This window comes from Tupaia chinensis, unplaced genomic scaffold (genome assembly GCF_000334495.1).
Source record: "Tupaia chinensis unplaced genomic scaffold, TupChi_1.0 Scaffold000597_1, whole genome shotgun sequence".
Lineage (NCBI taxonomy): Eukaryota > Metazoa > Chordata > Mammalia > Scandentia > Tupaiidae > Tupaia > Tupaia belangeri.
In genome coordinates, this window is record NW_006160114.1 from 6240944 (window position 1) to 6262433 (window position 21490).

The following is a 21490-nucleotide window of genomic DNA, read 5'->3' on the forward strand; positions in this document are numbered from 1 at the left end:
TTTGGGGTTCCCCGTTTTTTTGGCAGCATTTTTTTTTTTTTTTTTTTGACAAGCCATCTTGAAATCTAACTGAATGCTTCTTGTTTCAAAATTTCTTTCTCAGAGGAACACTGAACATCTAGCTCTCCACAACTGCCCTTTTCATTAATTTTCTACCTAGATCCATACTGTAAAATAAAATAGGTAAACATTCAAAATGTGCTCATCAGTATGTGTGGAATTAATTAAATTATTTTGAGAAAATAGTCACGTGTGGAGAAATATGTTCTACCACCAGAAGATAATTCCCTGAGACTGCTGTTCAATGAAAGCGTCGTCATAATCTAATAACCTTCCGGAGTCACTCGCATTTCACTTCCCATTCCAACAAGTTTCCTAAGTGTACAGTAATAAAAAAATTATCAAAAAAATCAAAAAGAAAAATAAAGAAGATATGCTTTGGTATTCTTATATATAATCCTGATTCAAACAAAGGAAGAGAAATCATTTTATGAATTGGGTTTAACTATAACCATCCAACTATAACCAACCAACTATACAAAACTTGATGGTCTTAGAGAGTTACGATTGTATTTATCCTCGGAAACACGTTGAAGTTTCATCTTTCATTCTTTTCCTTAAGTGTCATTCATTCTATATTTTAACAGGCTCTTTTAAAAATAACTGAACATAAGCCCTCATAATTTGATGTCGTACCTTTTATGCAACTAAAATAACTTTCACTCTCTTCTAGGACAGTTTGATGGCATTATCCATAAGTAATAAGGGATTGAAAATGGAAGAATCAGTCTCCATTAACTTGGTTTTGATATTCACTACTTATTTTATATCAATAGTATGCATTTGGAGTTATTTTAAATATCACTGCAACACGACCGTATTAAATCCAGCACAAAAATGATCCTAAAAATTTTGACTTCCCTTTGAACTTTATATATTTACTTAATAAACCTATTTATGTAAAACATAAGTCTACAGACAGTGAAGGATAGAAACATTACTGGCTATTGTTAGAAGACTCTTTGAGAGCTAGGTCATGTGTCCTCACTGCTCCTCTGCTCAAAAATTTCAGTGGATTTGCATTTCATTAAAGGACAAAAGTCAAAGTCAAAGAAACTAAGATTTATAGAAATTTGACCTTGGACACAACATTAAAGTCAGAAATAAAAATGCCAGATTGCCTCTCTTACACAAAATCTCTTCTCTTGGTCTACAGGACCTACATGACTTGGCTGCCTTATAGACCTCATTTCCCCTAGTCTGCATTTTCTTTAGGCCACACCAGTCTCCCTATACTTCTTCAAAAGTACCAGGCAGGCTCCTACCTTAGAACCTTGGTAGTTCTTTGTCTCTGTTTGCAACACACTTTTCCTAGATTCCTCATCATTCAATCTCTTACCTTCCTGTGTTCTAGGAAGACCTTCTTTGAATGCTCGATATAAAATAGCAAGCCCCCAGCAACTACCTATTGCTTTACCCTGCTTTAATTTCCTACATAACTTTTATCACCAGCTCATACAATACAGATTTGCTTGTTTACATAGTCACTGTCTGTAACTACCCATCAGCAGGTAAGCTCCATGAGAATTTCAATGTAGGGTTTTATCATCATATCCCCAGCAGTGTAAGGGCAGGTATAAAATAAATGCCCAGGAAATATTTGCTAAATAAGTATAGGAAGTTGCCTTCCTTTACCTACCAAGTAAAATAAATGATGAAGACAAATATATTTAAGTAAAACAAGCATTGTACCAAGTGAATTAGAGTGAAGAAGTGTTGAGCACGGGCTCAGTATGAAACTAGACAAACTGAAAGTTCGAAATTGAAATGCTGAAAGAGCTCCCAAGTGTCAGTGGTGTGGCTCATATTAGATTTCTGCCTGAAAAATGGGGTTAGGAGAGGAGGCCAGATGCATAAGACATTTAAAAATCCCTCCCCCTGTCCAGTGATTGATGGCAAAGATGCTCTCAGCAGCACTCACTGCTGTCTGAGGCAACCATAATTTCAAGCATGTTAGACATTTGCACTGGGAAATCCAGAAGAGCCTGAATGGATTTATGCCAATCAGAAGACATCCATTTTTAAGATACTGCAACTGAAGCAGACTCTATGCATCTCGCTGAGACAAATCTTTTAAATTGTCTTCATAGGACCCTAAAAAGTCTGTGTTCAGAAGGGTTAGGATTCAGACACCTCTCTGTTGTCTGGGTTTTAGGCTTAAAAGGAACAACTAGAAATGCCACTAGCCCATTCGGCATCTTTGTATGAAATCAGAAAAAAGCATCACTATCTCCTGAGAAGACGAAATTCTGTGTCCAGGTATTTATGAGGTCCCTTCTCCTGTCACTCTTACACAAGGAGGAATTATTTGTGGTGGCCTTAGGAAGCTCAAATGTTTTAGGACAAAATGAGTTTACTGCCAGTACTGGAGATTGCCATCCCTGGAGACGATTGGCTTTCCAAGTTCCCCAGCTAGAATAAAGGGCTCCAAGAGTGGCGAGGTCCTTCTGTCCCAAGGTCCTCAACACTACTCAGGGAACTCACAGGTCAATCTTCAGTCAAATTACCTAGTATTTGGGATCTTCCCTTCCACTTTGTTTTGGCCTCATTTGTCTCTAAAGTTCTTTTTATATCTATCAAGATGTTTCTGCATCAACAAGGACACAGGACCTCATAATTAAAAGCACTACTGGGGAGTCAGCTATTGATACATTAAATGTATGTCCCACATTGGCTCATGTCATTGACTAAATCTTTAAATTCCATCAACCTCAATTTCTTCATCTATGCAATGGGGGTTAGTAAAAAGTTATCTAAAGTCTAAATTACGTAGGAAGCAGCCGGATCTGAGCAACACAATGGTGACCTTTAAACTCAAAGGAAGACATAGTCCTTACGCTGACACTGTGATGCTAGTGAAAGCTCTCACAAGGATATGATCTGCTTTTCTTTTCTTTTTGCACTGTATGGCAGTGTAAATGAAAGGAAACTCTATATCTATCAGAGAGGGACAGGAGAGGCTTGTTTAGAACCACAGAACACAAGATGCTCCACAGCTGATAATAGAAAACATCTGGCTTTACCTTATGTTTCTTCCCCCCGCCCTTTACCCCATAAACCAATAAATAAACCTGGGAACGGCTCATTGCCCTGACGATCTCTATCAGAGACACTGGGTTTGCCTGATTCCTGCTTTTCTCTACTTGTCTGTCTGTACTTTCCAAATCCACCATAGCTCCCACTTGGGTCTCCCCATCTCACAGGCCAAAGTAATAAGATATGCTTATGCAGTAGCTGACAGATAATATGTTATTATCTGTTTACTATTTTTAGTTTATTTGACCATAATTCATACTCAGAGTTTAAATCATGAAAAGGTATAAGGTGTCTTTACTCTGAAAGATGGTAATTCCCCCTTTGTCTGATATAAACAAGGGGTCTTTTAAAAGTTCATGAAAAATGCATATTATAAAAACACTATTCAAGATTTTAAAAAATTTACACCAAAGTAAACTCATACTTTAATTCCATTTTTCCAAGAAAATTTTGAAGTTCCTTGTTACTTCTACTATAAGTGTAACTCGCATATGACTTATAACCAAGCCATGACATTTTACATATATTTAAGCTTTAGTATATATGTTTCTGATATTAACACAGAGATATTAGCTTTTTTTAAAGAAAAATGTTCATGTATTTCTCTGGGTCAGCAGGTGGTGTGCTTAAGTGGCTGGATCCCACATGGCCAACTCTGCACTTCAAGTCCTGGACCTGGCAGCTTGAAAATCATGCCTGCACATATACCTGTGTACTCAAAGTCCTGAGAAGAGAACAGAGAAGAGATTGCAGTATGACTATACCATTCGGGGTGGTGAGGGAGGGAAGGTGCTCTCTTTATCTCCAGTGGGCGCACAAACCCTATGGCAAAAAATAAAAAAAGTTAAATAAAAATAAGTTTTTATTTTTCCCATGAGCAAGAAAGATAAAGAACACCAGGCCACCAGACAGCATGCCCATGCCTCAATCCACCCTAGCCCAACTAGCCAGATTATCAAACATGCACGTCACGTCCTGTGTACTAAGAGTTTCGGATGTGAACCTAGATCTCTCCCATGTAGATCAGCCTCCCAGAGCATCATTTTTTATTATTGCACCATCTGGCCCCAGATATATCAACTTTTGATTTAGTGTTTACTTGGCATATTTTTTCCATTTTTTCCCCAACTTTTCTTAGTTCTTTTGTTATAAGCATGTGCTTTAATAACATATCCTAGATTTGTTTTAATTCAATCCGAAAACCTCTATTTTAATTGCAAGTTTAAACCATCTGTACTCATTTTAAAATTGTGATTGTGATTTATTTCTACTTCACCTAACATTTTCAACACCATTTTTTCCTTCCTTTTCTGCCTTTTACTGATTATTAAGTTGTTTTTGTTATTGTTTTTTAATCCTTTAACTCTCTACTAGCTTGGAAGATATACAACCCATTTATTACAAGTTAACTTTAGGGGTCAGGCTGTGGTGCAGTGCTAACATAACTGAAACTACATGGAAAAGGTCCTGGTTTTGTATCCCAGGACCTCTCTAAGCACACCAGGAATATGCACATATACCTATGATCCAGGCAAGCTGGGGCTAGGGCTAGATCACCACTTGGAGACCTTGTTGGAGATACTTGTATCTCTCTCTCTACCTCTTGTCAGAGTTCAAGATACTTATCTACTTATTGATATTTAAGAGTTCTCCTTCTCTTTCTCTAAATACACACACACACACACACACACACACAATCAGGCTGGCCCCATAGCCTAATGTTAAGAGAGCCAGATTCCACATGCCACTCATATGGTTGAATCCCAGACCCAATGGCTTGAAAACTACATCACACATTTGTGCATGCCCAAATCCTAACTAAATGGAGGCATGGAGAAAGGATTGCAGTATGACCATGCCCTATTAGGAGAAGCTCTCTTTTTCCTCTCCTCTCAATTTTCCTGTCTGTCTGTCTGTATCTCTCTCTTTCTGGTGAGCACACATATCCTCTGACAATAATAATAACAATAAGATAATAATGTTATTTCACAGTCTGCATTTTGAGATATTATAGCCAGAGCCTATTTTCAGAAGTTATCATTCATACATTGAGTGTGTATCTGGTGACACACTGTGTTCTTGTGTTCTAGGTGTCACAGATGTAGAGATGGAAAGGAAGCTGTTCAGCGCTTGAGGAACATGACCTACCAGAGAGAGTTGTGAATCTAATACATGCAGTAAAGTGTTTCAGGTATTATCATTATGGGATCTCACACTGGATTAAGCCCCATAAGAATAAATATGTTGGGAGTCAGCAGGTGGTGTGATGGTTAATGCACTGGACTCCCACATGGCCAACCATAGTTTGAGTCCCAGGCCTGGACGTTTGAAAATCACACCAGGCACATGTTCATAAGTGCCCAAAATCCGAGGAGAATGGAGGAGAAGGGATTGTGGCATGGCCATCCCTCTGGGGAGGGGATAATTCCTCACTTCCCCTCTCACTGTAACTCTCTCTGTCTCTCTCCATCAAGTGCATGCAAGCACCCTATGGCAAAAACCTTAAGGGGGAAAAAAAAGAGTATATTGTATTCATGTGGTTCTATCCCCAGCATCAAGGGTAGTGTTAGCATGCAGAAGGGGCTCACTAAATGTTTTTTGCCCAACATGTATGAATGAATTGTAGAAAACAACAAACAGTTTCCACTGTTGCTCATTCTAAGTTTGTATTCATGAAAAGTAAGATATTTCCCACTTTCTAATGACAAATAAAAATTTTTAAATGATTTTTTTAAATGTTTAATTTTTATTGCACTACTACTACTATATTAATAGATAACAATAATTGAGTGCTATATCAGGATTGTTCTTAGTTTTCCAAGCTTTAACCTATTTGAACCTCATAATAACCATATAACAGGTTGGGACTTTTGTGGATAATCCTCTGTTACACATTTGAGACTGCATTAGGAACTAATTTAAATTTGTCTGAATGTAGCTTCTTTTATCTGGTACTATGTATACATGCATTTGCCAGACTATAATTTCAGGAGTAATTCCAACTGCAGATCATCCTTTGTATTTACAGCTATAATCTATGTGTGCAGAATTTAGCCCACTGTTAGCCTGATTACCATCTTACTGACTGATCAGTTACCACTGGTCTAGAAGATTCACCCCGTTTCCACTTATGCTGATTGTACTGCTGCTAAGGTTCATACCTAGCACACACATCTATGATCTTCTCTCATCCAGCAAACCTTTCTAGCCTTTTCCCATCTGTTCCTGACAATTCTATCATCAGTACCCTTAGATACGAACAGAGCTATGCACAGCCCTCAGGACACGCTGTTATCCAATGGTTCTAGCCAATTGTGCATTTTCTTACCCGTATACATTTTCTGTGTTCACTGTCCAGGACTACATAGGCCTTCAGCCTCCACATCCTACTAGCTATTCAAAATCCTTCATAATCTTCTCTCTAGGCCATCCTAATTTATCTTAAAACAAATACATATCATATTTTTATGCTATCTTGTTCTATTGGGGATTATACCCCTTATCATCTTTAGATTGTGGTTACTTTTGTATATAGACCAGTCCTTTTAACTCTTTTTTTTTTTTTGGAAAAGTTTTTGCTATAGGGCACGTGCACTCGCCAGACAGACAGAGAGAGACAGAGAGACAGAAAGCGAGAAATCACCCCCCAGGGGGGATGGCCACGCCACAATCCCTTCTCCTCCATTCTCCTCTTGGGATCTTGTGCACGCACACACACATGCCCGGCATGAGTTTTAAGCCACCAGGTCCGGGACGTGAACCGCAGTCGACTACATGGGAGTTCAGCAACATAGCCATTATGCTAACTGCTGGTCCCAAGATCAGTCCTTTTAAAACTGTGAGAAATGGGGCTAGCTCATGGCATTGTGGTTAAGGCAGCTAGATCCCACATGGCAAACCACACAGTTGAAATCCCAGACTCAGAAGCTTCAGGATTACTCTGTGTGAGAGTGTGCACATGCACACAGTCCCAAAAGGAGGGGGAAATGAATAAGAGATTGCTGCATGACCATTCACCATGAATAGTGCATTCTCTCTCTCTCTCTCTCTCTCTCCCCCCCCCTTTCTCTCTGTCTTCCTCTGGTGAGTGCATGTGTCCTTTGGGAAATTGTTTTAAAAGAAATTGTGAGAAGTGATCGAAATACATCTGTGAATTCTATAAAGTACCTAATAGCACTATACACATAATAAGTTCTCAGTAATTACCACTAACAATAACTTGAACCATTATGCCATCCTCTCTGTTGCATACTTTATTTTGGTTTAAGTTAAAACTTATAAAGAATCACCTGTCACAAACATTGATAAAGCACTGGGACATATTAGTAAAGAAACTGGCTTTCTTAGAAAGACTAAGAAAGTTGAAGTTAGGAGATATCAAATAAATTCTTCCCCAGAGGCAAGGAGAGGGAGGGTTGGAGCGTTCATCTCAGAATTAATATGCATGAGGACAAACTTCCTCCCCTAGTTATTCATTCAAACAATGAAACCAGAGAAAGCCATCTATAAAAATCATTAGTTGTAGGAATTGTAGAAGGTCTGAGTCTTCAATCAGCACTTTAGCCCTCATCTAAAGTAATCTCTTTTTCTAGGAGCAGAAAGAGTTTAACAACCTAGAAAGGTCAGTTCTGTAAAAGGGATCTCAACAATATCTGGATTGCTAGCATTTTGTGAGAACGGGAGATACAAGGTAATTTGGTAAGGGGAAAAAAAGACCTTGAATAGCAGAAAATTTAAATGAGCTTTTTATCCCCTCCAGAATAGTACCTTGAGAATGTCAGAAAGCTTGACCAAAATGTAAGTGTATGAAACAGATCACAGAAAAACCTGAAATCATAAAATAGCCACTTTTGAAAAATGGGTTGGGAAATAGTTGTTTTTTTTTTTCCTATTGCCATAGGGTATGTATGTTCACCAGAGAGAAATAGAAATAGAGATGGAAAGTGAGAAATCACCTCTCGGGATGGGAGGTAGAGGTAAGGCTACACTCATAATCTTTCTTGTCCATCCTCCCTTTGGAATTTTGGGTTTGCACACACATGTGTCTGGCATGATTTTCAAGTCGCCAGGTCATAGGTTCGAACTATAGCTGGCCATGTGATAATTTAGCACCTTAACCACCATGTCACCTGCTGGCCCCGATCTTTTGGTTTTAAAATTTAAAAATACCATTAAGTTGAAGAGAGCCAATATCACCTAATTAAAGAACTTATCTTTGAAGACATTCCTAATGAGTCAGAAACCAAATTCATATGCCATGTATGGTCCATTCTTCTTCTTCCCCATACCAACTTCATTCTTCTGTCTCTTTTAACCCCCATGCAGGGGTGCCTGAGATAGGGTTCAAGAGAGAACCTTTCTTAAATTGACCTGGCCACTTACAGAAATTAAAGTCTCAAAGTTTGACCGTTCATAATTCTTCTCCACTCTCTCTGGAGTCCTAATGTTACTTTTCCAACTGGATGATTTCATATGGCCTTAAATCCTTGCTGAAGTCAGGGTTTCATTGCATCTGACCCTTGCTTTACTGATATGCCTAAGTGAAAGTTGAAGAAAATTTTCTTTCTGTTATTATCACTCAGAATCCTGGAAATAAGTTCTGACCGGGAGAAGAAAGTCAAGTATGAGTAATAAAACTTTGTCACTGAGTGGCTAAAGGATGAATGGCATAATTTCAGAAGCTTTATATTTTCAGGGACTCTGGAAAGAATGGTTCTTCCCCAACCTGCTTGAGGAGCTGTTCCCTGCTCTTAGACACGCTGTTAGACGTGGAAATGCCTCTCCACCTCCATGACAAAAACAGACTGTCATTCTTCCAGAAAAATAATGCAACTGCAAGCAGCTGGAAGGTTAAAGCTATCCCAGAACAGAATATTCCACTTAAGTTCCTGCCTTTATCTGGGCCATTGGCAGTCAGCCCAGCCATGAAAGAAATGTAGCTGTACTGGGCTAAAGCAAGGAACTCCATCAAAAAGGATTATAGAAGGAATGAGCTATGGGGGAGAGATTGCAAGCAGGGCTTTTGGCTCAATGAAAAACTAGGCCCACTTTGGAATGAGAGCAGCTGCCATCGCAAAGAAGCCCCCAGGCCTTCATTTATTTTAATAGGATTTTAGTGGAGGCTTGCCCTAGTCTTGGGTTGGTTTATCACTTATGATAACTACTCTTCACCATAAATTCAAATACATTCCCTCAGATTCATTGACATTTGGGGAGTATGGTTTTATACTCTCTTCATTTAGCAAACACTATTGAAGGCTTATAATATGACAGCACCTATCCAGGCTCTGAGCTTCGGCCTTAAAACCAGACAGACAAGGACCCATCTTGCATGAAGTTTTATATTCTAATTTGTTGGTTTGTTGGGCAGACGTGCTGGAGGTAGAGAAAAAGCATACAGAGCATAAACAAAGATAGGAATAAAGTGGTTTCTCATATTTTTCTTTGGTAAAGAAAATAACAGGCAGCTATGCCATGGGTGACTAGACTGAGTTTTCTAGTCTTTGTTTATGGGGGTTGGGGGTCAGTGGTAAGAGGTATTGCCTTAAAATGACCTTTGAATTTTTATGTGAACAGTAACCAGATAGCTAAGATATGGGGGCAGTGGACTATGACAAAATTTATAAGCAGATTAAACAAAATGGAACTAAATCTTATAAATTAAATGGCCTAAATATAGAATTATTAAGATGTTATGTGTATCACACACAGATAACATGTATAATATATGTAACAAAGTAAAATTATATGTAACAAAGTAAAATGCATTTTACCAAATATATATATATATATATATATACACACACACACACACACACACACGAAAATAACAGGCAGCTATGCCATGGGTGACTAGACTGAGTTTTCTAGTCTTTGTTTATGGGGGTTGGGGGTCAGTGGTAAGAGGTATTGCCTTAAAATGACCTTTGAATTTTTATGTGAACAGTAACCAGATAGCTAAGATATGGGGGCAGTGGACTATGACAAAATTTATAAGCAGATTAAACAAAATGGAACTAAATCTTATAAATTAAATGGCCTAAATATAGAATTATTAAGATGTTATGTGTATCACACACAGATAACATGTATAATATATGTAACAAAGTAAAATTATATGTAACAAAGTAAAATGCATTTTACCAAATATATATATATATATATATACACACACACACACACACATATTTTTTTTTTTTAGTTAAAGTGAATTCTATTTTATGGCTCACTTCCCTTAACATCTTTAGATAAAAAAGACATGAGAATGAAAAGACACTAGTCAGTAAATTAAAAGACCTAATACCTAAGCCAATCTTGCCTACATGGGGATATAGTCTAAAAGAATGAATTCCCAGGGGAATAGGGAAATGATGGTTAAAAGATACAAAATTTCACTTTAAGAGGAGGAATATGTTCAAGAGATCTTAGACATCATGGGGAGTATAGTTAATAAAAATGTCTTGTATACTTGAAAACTGCTGAGTGAGTAGATTTTAAGTATGGCAAAAGAAAATTACAGTGTGAGGAAATGTGTATGTTAATTTGCTTGATTTAGCCATTCCATAATAGATTTATCAAAAAATCAAGTTGGACACCATATACATAATTTTTACTTGTTAATTTAAACATTAATTAATAATTCATTTATTTAAAAGTGAACTCCTAGAGGTCAGCACCTATTTTGACCAAGGCATATTAAAAGTAAAGCATAAGACTCACAAGTGAGATATAAACAGTTTCATAAAAACATCAGGATATGGTGTTTTATTCCAAAAGAACTGATGAAAGAGATCAAGGCATTAAAAATGATATTTGATACAGTAATATTCAAAGCCCATGGTAAATGATCCCTTTGAGAATTGCAAATCTGTTGTTCTGGTAAGACTTTAGGAGACTAGAAAATAATATTTCTAAGTTACTTGTCAGCTTAACCAGCCAGTTGGCTTAAAGTACAATTCAATCCAGAAACTGAATCGAACAACATCTCAAGCCCCTTTGGATGCTCTAATTCAAAGTGTACATCTATCTGAAAAACTGTTATTCTGGCATTTAAAAATGGGTTTTAAACTCACATTTATAAAAAGACCTAAGTATAAACAATAAAATTCCTTCTTGTTATGCATACTAGCTCGTTGAAAATATATGTATTCAAGTATGTTTGGTATTAGGTATTAGAATAATAAAAAAAAATACAACTTTTGTTTAGTTTGCATCTGAAATATCTGGAAAGACACAATGCCACACCTGAAAAACGGGTAAGACACACACTGAATCAGTGACAAAAGGAGTGATACATGCCAATGTTCAATTTGTTAAGTGGTAAACCATGACACACTAAACTTGAATTTTAATCAAATAAAGTTCATGCAGTTAATTTGACATTGATTTACTAAGATACATATTTATTTTGTTACATAGCAAAGGAATAAATGCTAAGTAACCACATAAATGATTGTTCTCAGTATTATTTTTCTATAACCAAACAAAACTTTTTGTCAGTATTCTAAGCTTTAAAATCTTAGATGTCTGTCATCACCAATATCAACAATCTTCTTGAAAAAGTGAGCACATTCAGGTACTCCAAAAGCCTCATGTGCTTTATATGAATGTTTGGATTTATTCTCTAACATTTAAGGACCTCTCTTCTTCCAGGTTCTTCTTTCTTCACTGTGACCTTAAGGCACAGTTTGTGGTGGATTCTTCCACCCGCAGCCTCACCCCAGCACCAGATCCTTTCCAGCTCTTGCTTTCTGTTGAAGTGGTAGAGACAGTGGCCACCTCACTGTGTTGGGGAGGCTGAAGCAGAGAGGACTTGAGCTTGGGTGATGTGGTCTCAATCCTGTAGCTGACGTTGAAAGAAGATGGTGTCACTGGTCCACATATAATTCTGTCAACAGCTGCTATAACAAAATAGCCCAGACTGGATGGCTTTCAACAGAAATTTCTTTCTCCTAGTGGTGAAGACTGGAAAGTATATGATCAAGATCCTGAAGGATTGAGTTTATTTCTCTTGTTCTTTCTTTCTTCCTTTATTATTTTTTTAATGTTTACTTATTTCTTCCATCAGTAAGAGACAGAGAAAGAGAGAACAGAAACAGAGAAACCTCCAATAAGGTCTTCATGATGTGCTCCACCTTTGGTTTCAGCCCCAATCATGGCCACATGCATTCCCAACATACTCAGGGAGATATACAGACAAATTCAGAACCTTCCCATGTGGGTCAGCCTCGCAGAGCATTGTGTTTTGTCAGTCTGCCACTGTGGCCCCTGTGCAGGGTTTGGTTTCTAATGAGGGCTCTCTTCCTGACTTTCAGACACCTACATTCTTATTAGAGTTTTCAACTGGCCCTTCCTCTGGGCTTATACAGACAGAGAGAAAACTACCTCTCTCCTCTCCTTTCCTCTCCTCTTCCTCTTATAAAGCCACCAACTACTGGGTCATCAGACAAGTCATGACACATTTTTGCATAGAAAAAATGCATTATGACTTTTATGACAACTCAATACATTGATTAGGACCCAATGCTTATTATCTAATTTAACCTTAATTACCTCCTAAATGTCCTATATCCATATACAGTCACATTTTGGAGAGAAGATAATTCAGTCAGCAGCAACTTCTAAGGCAAGAATGTGGTTTACATTTCTAGGAAAACACTTGGCACTTTTTCTTAATTCCTCAACACCTCTCTTTACTCTCCTTCTCAACCACCCTGACAAAGTGTTTGAAACTAACTCTTTGCTTGAAAGCTGCACCTGGTCAAAGTAATAAATCAAGATGAATGAGTTGAAGTCCAATTCTTCCAGGTTTTATTAGAGAAGAATAAGGAGCAACTTGGGATATCTGAACTAAAATAGATATCACAAAGTTCTGAAGGGTACAAAAAAGGTAGCTTAGGGGTTTTTAAGATACTTTTCCTGTACTTCACTCTGAAATGTAACACCTATCTGTTTTTCCATGCAGCATGTAGGAATAGATACCCTGGCTTTGGGCATTATTCAGTGCTTATGTAGAGTACCTGGAGAGAGAGAAAGCACTTTAGGTGGTAATCCTGTTTGTTTTGCCAACCCTGAGGTACCCGTATCCTAGATACTATGTAGAGAATATAAGGTTCTCATAGATAGAGAACATCATTTCCTAAGTATGCTTTTATTACTGAGGTCCTGAATGAGAAAGATTTACAAACATAGGAAAAATGATCTGCAGCATTTCTATTTTGGTCATTTACAGTGATGTTAGCTGAACTAAAGCCCTGACAATTCATCGTACAATAAAACCTGTAGAATTTTGGTCAACTCAATGTTTTCAAACTTATTTGACCACTGTCTTCTTTTTGTTAGCACTGTGGTGAATATTATGTATGATCACCAATCTCCAGTTCTCCTCTTTTTTTTTATTTTTTTTGGAGAGGTTTTTTTCACTATAGGGCACGTGCGTTCGCCAGACAGACAGAGAGAGACATAGAGACAGAAAGCGAGAAATCACCCCCCAGGGGGGATGATCACGCCGTAATCCCTTCTCCTCCATTCTCCTCTCGGGATCTTGGGCACGCACGCACACACGCCCAGCATGAGTTTTAAGCCACCGGGTCCAGGACGCGAACTACGGTCAACTACGTGGGAGTCCAGCGACATAGCCATTACGCTAACTGCTGGTTCCCAGTTCTCCTCTTTTTTCAGAGAACACTGAAATAGCACATTTCTCAAACCATCTTGCTTTGAGGAAGGTCATGTAACTGGTTCTGGCCAATGGGACTGTAAACAGAAGTAGTCCAGAGCAGGAGTGAGCCGTCTATGAGCCACACTTCTGCTTCCATAGAGAGAGCAGTCTGTGAGGGTTGAACAATGAGATAGTGAAGCCACAAGATCAAAACAGCCTGGATCCCTGAGTCACCCCATGAAGGATGGCACCCTGAAAAACATGTCTGCAGTGAACTTTGCATGAGTGAAAAGTAAACTGTACAAGTTCAGTATCTGAAGTATTCAGGTTATTTCTTACTACAACATAAGCTTAGACTATTTTGACCCCAGTAGCCTATACTAACCTTGAAACCTTGACCTATCTTAACATCATTACATGGAATACTCTTTGAGAATAGCTACTGAAAAACAACTACAAGTGAGTTTCTTTAGGTAGAACAGGTGTCTTTAAAAGGCCAGATGGTGAAATAGTTTAGCCTTTATAGGCCATACGGTCTCTGTTGCAACTAATCCACTTTGTCGTTATAGCATGAAACCAACGTAATTTATAAATAAATGGGTGTGACTGAGTTCCAATAAAACTTTAATTACAAAAACAGAAAAGAAAATAAAATTTAACACACATTTACTAGAATTTTATATAACTTACCCTCTTTATTTAAACAGAAAAAACTAAAATGATTTATCAGAAATTTCTGTTGGGAACCAGCAGTTAGCATAATGGCTATGTCGCTGGACTCCCACATAGTCGACCGCGGTTCACGTCCCAGACCCGGTGGCTTAAAACTCACGCCGGGTGCGTGTGCATGCATGCCCAAGATCCTGAGAGGAGAATGGAGGAGAAGGGATTGCGGCGTGACCATCCCCCCTGGGGGGTGATTTCTCGCGTTGTCTCTATGTTTCTCTCTGTCTGTCTGGCGAGCGCACACGCCCTATAGCGAAAACCTCTCCAAAAAAAAAAAAGAAAAGAAAAGAAAAAGAAATTTCTGTTACAAATTTCCAGTTTCTCCTCCATAAAGAATTTGAAACCTTCAAGCCATTTGCTATTCCAGGTTCTGTCCTGTTCTGGCATCAGCTCTACAATGGTGAGTCCATTTCACAATTCAGAATTTTTAATAATTAAAGGTATTTTTCTTGTTTTTGACTTGGCAAAATATGGAACTGTTAACATACACACAACTCTTTGTAGAAGGTTTAGCCCTCTTGATTTTGTGTTGGAAATGATAGCTGCCTGATTTCTTGTTAATGAAAATATCTAATACCACAGCTATTTTCTCTGCAGTCTGAGTACAAACAGTCCTGCCCATGGCATTTTGGTTCCTGGCTGAATTAATGCTTTCCTCCTAGAGTGTTGGATGAAGGGTGTACATTTTATACCCACCTAGAGTAGAAGACTCCCTTTCTGTTGAAATTCTGCAGTGAAGTCAGCTTTTCCTTTAATATAGTCATAGTCATCCAGATTCTTCCTGGGAAAGATTTCTTTCGTCCAGCAGCCACTAAGGACCATGTCTGTTCAGTCACTTTATGACGTGTGTCTTCTGACGCAAACTTTCATCTGACTTCGGAATGTCATTAGTTATCAGTGTGAGGGCTGTTTGTGGACTGGGGTAGAAATGTTCATGAAATGGGAATGTTCAACAATAGATAGGAGTCAGGGCAGGATCCAATAAATAGAGGCGCAGAATTGTAGTCCCATAGTAAAAACCAGTAACAGTAAGAAAAGTGGTCTGTTAGAAAGGTCAGCTGAATGGAGAAATATAAGTGCATGGTTAAAATGGTATATAGATTAGGGTTCATAATCAAAGGGTGTTGGTTGCCAGATGAAATGTTTAGAATGTTTGTAGTCTGGGCAAAGGGGACCAATTGAAGACTGAGCAAAAGCGTAAAGGAGAAAACATGGTTTTTTCGGAAGATTAATATGCCTTGTGGTATACAGGCTGGGTTGGAAGGAGGATATCCTAGGTACAAAGAGATCAATTAGAATGATATTTTAGAAGCACTTTCACATGTATTTTCAGGATATATACCACTACATAAATATAAACCCAACAGTAATTCTTGAACTTGCAGTGGCAAACAACTCAATGGTTGTAAGCCTCTTTCAGCATTTCCATCTTAGGCTCTTTATTTTAGTTCCTTCCACTCAGAAAATTCATTTGTATTTTCTCAGTTCCATAGTTCCTCTAAAGCACCTGCAAGGTTTGCTATATTAACAATGTCATCTTAAGAAATTAAGAAATAGAGATGCTCTAAAGGATAGATACCAAAAGGAATTAAGTCAGAGAACCAAATATTGGATTTACTCACTATATCAAGATCAGGACTGGCATGTTCAACAGCTTGGTAAACATACTCCTTTAATATATATTTTAAATTTTTATTTAAATTTATTTATTTACATTCATTCACTGTACATCATTACAGCATACAAAATGAGATTTTCCATCCAGAATTCACTGTATATTGGCTCAATCAAGCAAGTCAATATACGTGCTGTCAACAAATAATTTTCCATTTATTGTTTATTTTGCCTTTTTCCCCATCCTTAATTCCCTCTCACCCTCTGCCATCTCCCACTCTCCTCCCACACTGTCTCTGGTATCTATGGATGCTTTCTATGTCTTCCCCCCACACACATTTTATTGATTCACTAAAGAACTTAATTAATCTAACTATTTTGAATAGCAAGTGCAGCTGATATACACATATTTGTGAACACAAGTCTGACTTTAGGCATAAACCTCAGTGAGTAAAATGAACATACTATAAAGTAGCACCTACCTAGGGCTATATAGCTTACTGCAGTCAACAAATAGGTATTTTTAATGCATTTTTAAAATTTCAATAAAACCAGTTTTGGTTTTATTTTCTGAAACTTTTTAACTTAATTAATTTATATTCATTCCCTAAACACCATCGCAGCTTACAGAATGTGATTTCCCATCCAGAATATACTGCATAGTGGCTTAATCACACGTTATCATCAATAATTTTCCATTTCTAGTTTCATATATATACAAATATATATATATACACACATACACACACACATATAATTTTATATATATATATATATATATATACATACATACACACACCACACATATTTTAAATATTTTATATGCACATATTTTATATATGTGTGTGGTATGTGTGTGTGTATGTGTGTATATATATATTTTTTTCCACTATTTTCCCTATTTCTGACCCTCTGTCCTTTCCCACCCTCTTCTTACACTATCTCTGGTGTCTAAAATTGTCTTCCATTCCTTTTTCCCCCACATTATATTGAAAAGAAAATCCAATTTTGGAGGAGGTGGGGAGAGCTCACCGGCGTGCACCCCCAGACACCCCCTCGCAGTCGGCCAGGGGCTAGCCAGCGGGCGTCTGGGGAGCGGAGCGGGCCGCCAGCCCACGCTTTCCCAGGTGAGGTGCGCGGGACGCAGGTAAGGGGGTAGGGGCTTGGTGCTGGGTGGAGAAGGGCATAGTCATGTCTAACCCGAGTCGCGGGGCCCCCTTCCCTAGTGTCCACAGAAGAGGGCTCGGGGCCGGCAGGTGGTGTGGTGTTTAAAGAGGCGCTGGAGTCCCACATGGCTGTCCGCGGTTCGAGTCCCGGACCTGGCGGATTGTTTTCTCACTTTCCCTTTCTCTCTATCTCTCTCTGTTCAAATAAAAAATAATAATAAATGGAAATAAATAAATCAATCTTAAAAAAAAATTGGGGGCCATGCTCAGCCTTCCCCAACTTCCCTTTACAGGATTATAGGAATAGTAAGGTGACCCGTGGAGTTTTCCTAGGCAGCCTGGTGCCCTCTGCGAAGTTCCTGCAAGCAGAACCCAAGAGGGGCCTGCAGCCCTGAGAGACTTGCTCTTTGGTGATGAGAAGACCAGGGGATTTGTCCACCAGGATGAAGTCACATGCTGGGACAAATTCCCTCTTCTCAACCTGTGCCCTTTATCTGACCCGCCCTGCTTCTAGCACTTCTTCCTCCAGAGTCCCCCCTTGGCCACCTGCTGGGACAGTAAATGGGAGAGTTGCTGACTTGTCCCTTGGAAACTCATCAGGGGCATGGGTTTAAGGTTTTCAAACTCTGGTGGTAACCAGCAGCAAAGACAGGACCCTGGCCCCTTGTTCCCATGTTTCTGGGAAATCCAGGACCCCAGCTGAGAGCGGCCTTCTGATCAGAACATCACGTGAGCAGGGCCTTCGATGTCTTGGACATCGGAATACTTAGACCCTGTACAGCTTTCAAGTGATTTCTTCTTTAATTACAAAAAAATCAAAAACCCTAAGACCTCTAAAACTTCAAGGTCTGTTTTGCTCCCATTGTGACATTATATTAAGAAATGTCTATTTATTGAGAAAGGAGTCAGAAAAGAAAACAAGTCAGGGCAGTTAGAGATACTACTGGGTTGGTCAAGGCCCCTGGGGTGAAATTGTCAATAAATGCTGCTGGCTTTCAGTCTCCTGGGCCATTCTGTTCCTGTGACTGATGGGGGTGCAAAGCTCCATAGGCCTTACTCTTCGTTGGCAGAAAGCCAGCTCAGAATTTCCTGCTGGTCAAGAGTTTCCTGGACTAAGTCCCCAAGTATATTCTAGGTGGTAAAGGGGAGGGGAGTCCTTCCTTCATCATCCCTGTCTGGAAGGTCATTAGATCTGATTTTTGGCTTACCATCCAGAGTTTAAAACCACTATATTCCCTCCTTTCAATATGCTCTGGTCCCCTAGAATCACTCCTAGAAGCCCATGATGTTACAGATGAGGAAACCAGGACAGTTTTAGAGTTGAAAGCAAACTTGAACAAAAGATTCCGCATGTATGCTTCCACACATACATAGCCTTCCCCATTGCCAGCCTCCCTCCCACCAGAATGATAGATTTTTTATAGTCGGCCAGCCTGCGTTGACACATCATTAGCAGCCAGAGACCGTAGTTCACGGTAGAGGTCACTCTTCGTGTTGTCTGTTGAGTGTCATGACATGTGCCCGTATTATCGCATCGTAGAGTATTTCTACTGCCTTCAACTCCTCTGAGCTGGTCTATATGCCTCCCTCTCCCCACACCCTGGCAATCTCTGATCTGCCCGTCTCCATAGTTCTGCCTTTTCCAGCATATCCTATCGTCGGAATTAAACAGTAGACAGCCCTTGCAGGTTGGCTTCCTTTACTCGGAAATATGCAGTTGTGTTTCCACCCCTGCCTTTTTAATGAGCCTGGTAAACAGCACGATTATTAATTGGCTGTGATGACATTGGGGATAAGCTCCTGGGAAAAAGGACTTTTTGTTAGTCATGCCCCCACCATGTGTGCATCTCACACTTAACCAAGCATTGTTTACTGCCTCCTCAACACCTGGAAGGCTGCTGGGCCTAGGGCAGATGCTTAATGACTTTTATTGGAAAATGAAATCTCATATATTATTGGAAAGGTTCACACTCTATGACAAACTGATTGACTAAAGGATATAGAAACACAGTATGCGGAGGGTAAATGCCAGGTATAGTGTGTATTTATTTATTTACATTCATTCACTGTACATCATTACAGCATACAAAATGAGATTTTCCATCCAGAATTCACTGTATATTGGCTCAATCAAGCAAGTCAATATACGTGCTGTCAACAAATAATTTTCCATTTATTGTTTATTTTGCCTTTTTCCCCATCCTTAATTCCCTCTCACCCTCTGCCATCTCCCACTCTCCTCCCACACTGTCTCTGGTATCTATGGATGCTTTCTATGTCTTCCCCCCACACACATTTTATTGATTCACTTAATTAGTCTAAATATTTTCAATAGCAAGTGCAGCTGATATACACATATTTGTGAACACAAGTCTGACTTTAGGCATAAACCTCAGTGAGTAAAATGAACATACTATAAAGTAGCACCTACCTAGGGCTATATAGCTTACTGCAGTCAACAAATAGGTATTTTTAATGCATTTTTAAAATTTCAATAAAACCAGTTTTGGTTTTATTTTCTGAAACTTTTTAACTTAATTAATTTATATTCATTCCCTAAACACCATCGCAGCTTACAGAATGTGATTTCCCATCCAGAATATACTGCATAGTGGCTTAATCACACGTTATCATCAATAATTTTCCATTTCTAGTTTCATATATATACAAATATATATATACACACATACACACACACATATAATTTTATATATATATATATATATATATATACATACATACACACACCACACATATTTTAAATATTTTATATGCACATATTTTATATATGTGTGTGGTATGTGTGTGTGTATGTGTGTATATATATATTTTTTTCCACTATTTTCCCTATTTCTGACCCTCTGTCCTTTCCCACCCTCTTCTTACACTATCTCTGGTGTCTAAAATTGTCTTCCATTCCTTTTTCCCCCACATTATATTGAAAAGAAAATCCAATTTTGGAGACATAATACATCCTCAGTGCAAAAATATCAAATTCATAAAGGAATAGAATAAAAGGAAATAATATAGGAACAGAAAATCATAAGGAGAAATAATATAATGTGTAAAAATAACCAAAGAAGAAAAATAGAAAGCTAAAATAAGAAATCATTCCAAGGTCAGCTAGTAACATGTACTAGACACTGCTATTCAGTAGACTGAGGTCACATGGAAGGCTCAGATTCAATTCCCAATCCACCTCAACAAACTAGATAGTCCTAGCTATTTGTGAGACTGAAGCAAGAGGATCACAACATAGAGAGACAGTGTCTTAAAAACATCACACACATACATTTTCACACACACACACACAAAAGTAGAAAAAAATATTTGAATATTTAAATGCTAGTGTTAAAATTCAAGAGACTCTTCCATAATGCAGAGAAAAAAAGATAAATAAACACAATTAGAGAGAAAATGGTTAATATGGAGATTAAAAATATAAAGTATAAGAAAATGAATGGAATACTCAAAGATATAACTAAAGAAAATATTTCGCTGTTGACAGAAAAATATAAGTTGGCATATTAAAAGAGTTTGCAAACTGACGATACACTGTTTTATATGTTAATATTCCAAATGAAATAAAAGAAAAATACAATGAGATGTTAATTTGCTTCTAAACTCTACTTTGGCTACTAATGAGGAGCTTTAAACTTTACTGCTAAGAGAACTCCAAATCTTTAATAATGAGTACTTTTTAATCGACTCATATGTAGTACCCTACCTTTTCTAACTAGTTAATCAACATAGCAAAAACGACTTCTACCCAAGAGCCTTTGGCTCTTAATTAATCTGGAAGAGACTTAATGACAAGCTAGAGAATCTAGCTAATATACAAACAGAAACACAGTTTCTTCTTTCTCCCAGTTCTTTTTTACCTCCAATTCTATTCCTAGGACTTCCTACTCAAATGTTCATATCATCTTCTATTTTTTAAAAAGGCTTTTTTGTGTGTGATAGGAAGCACATGCATGCACATGAGAGGGAGAGAGAAAGAGAGGTTCCCTCAATAAGGTCTTATCATGCTACATTTCCTTTCCCTGAGCCCTCCAGCTTGTCAGGATCTCAGGCATACATACACACCCAGTATGTTTCAGGTTGACTGTGCCAGGTATTCAAGCCCCTGGTTGTGGCTTCTAGCACTGCAGTTCAGTATACCACCTATTGTGCCATGAAGGCTGGGCTCTCATGTCTTCTTGGTTATAGGATGTCTTCATTTTTACAA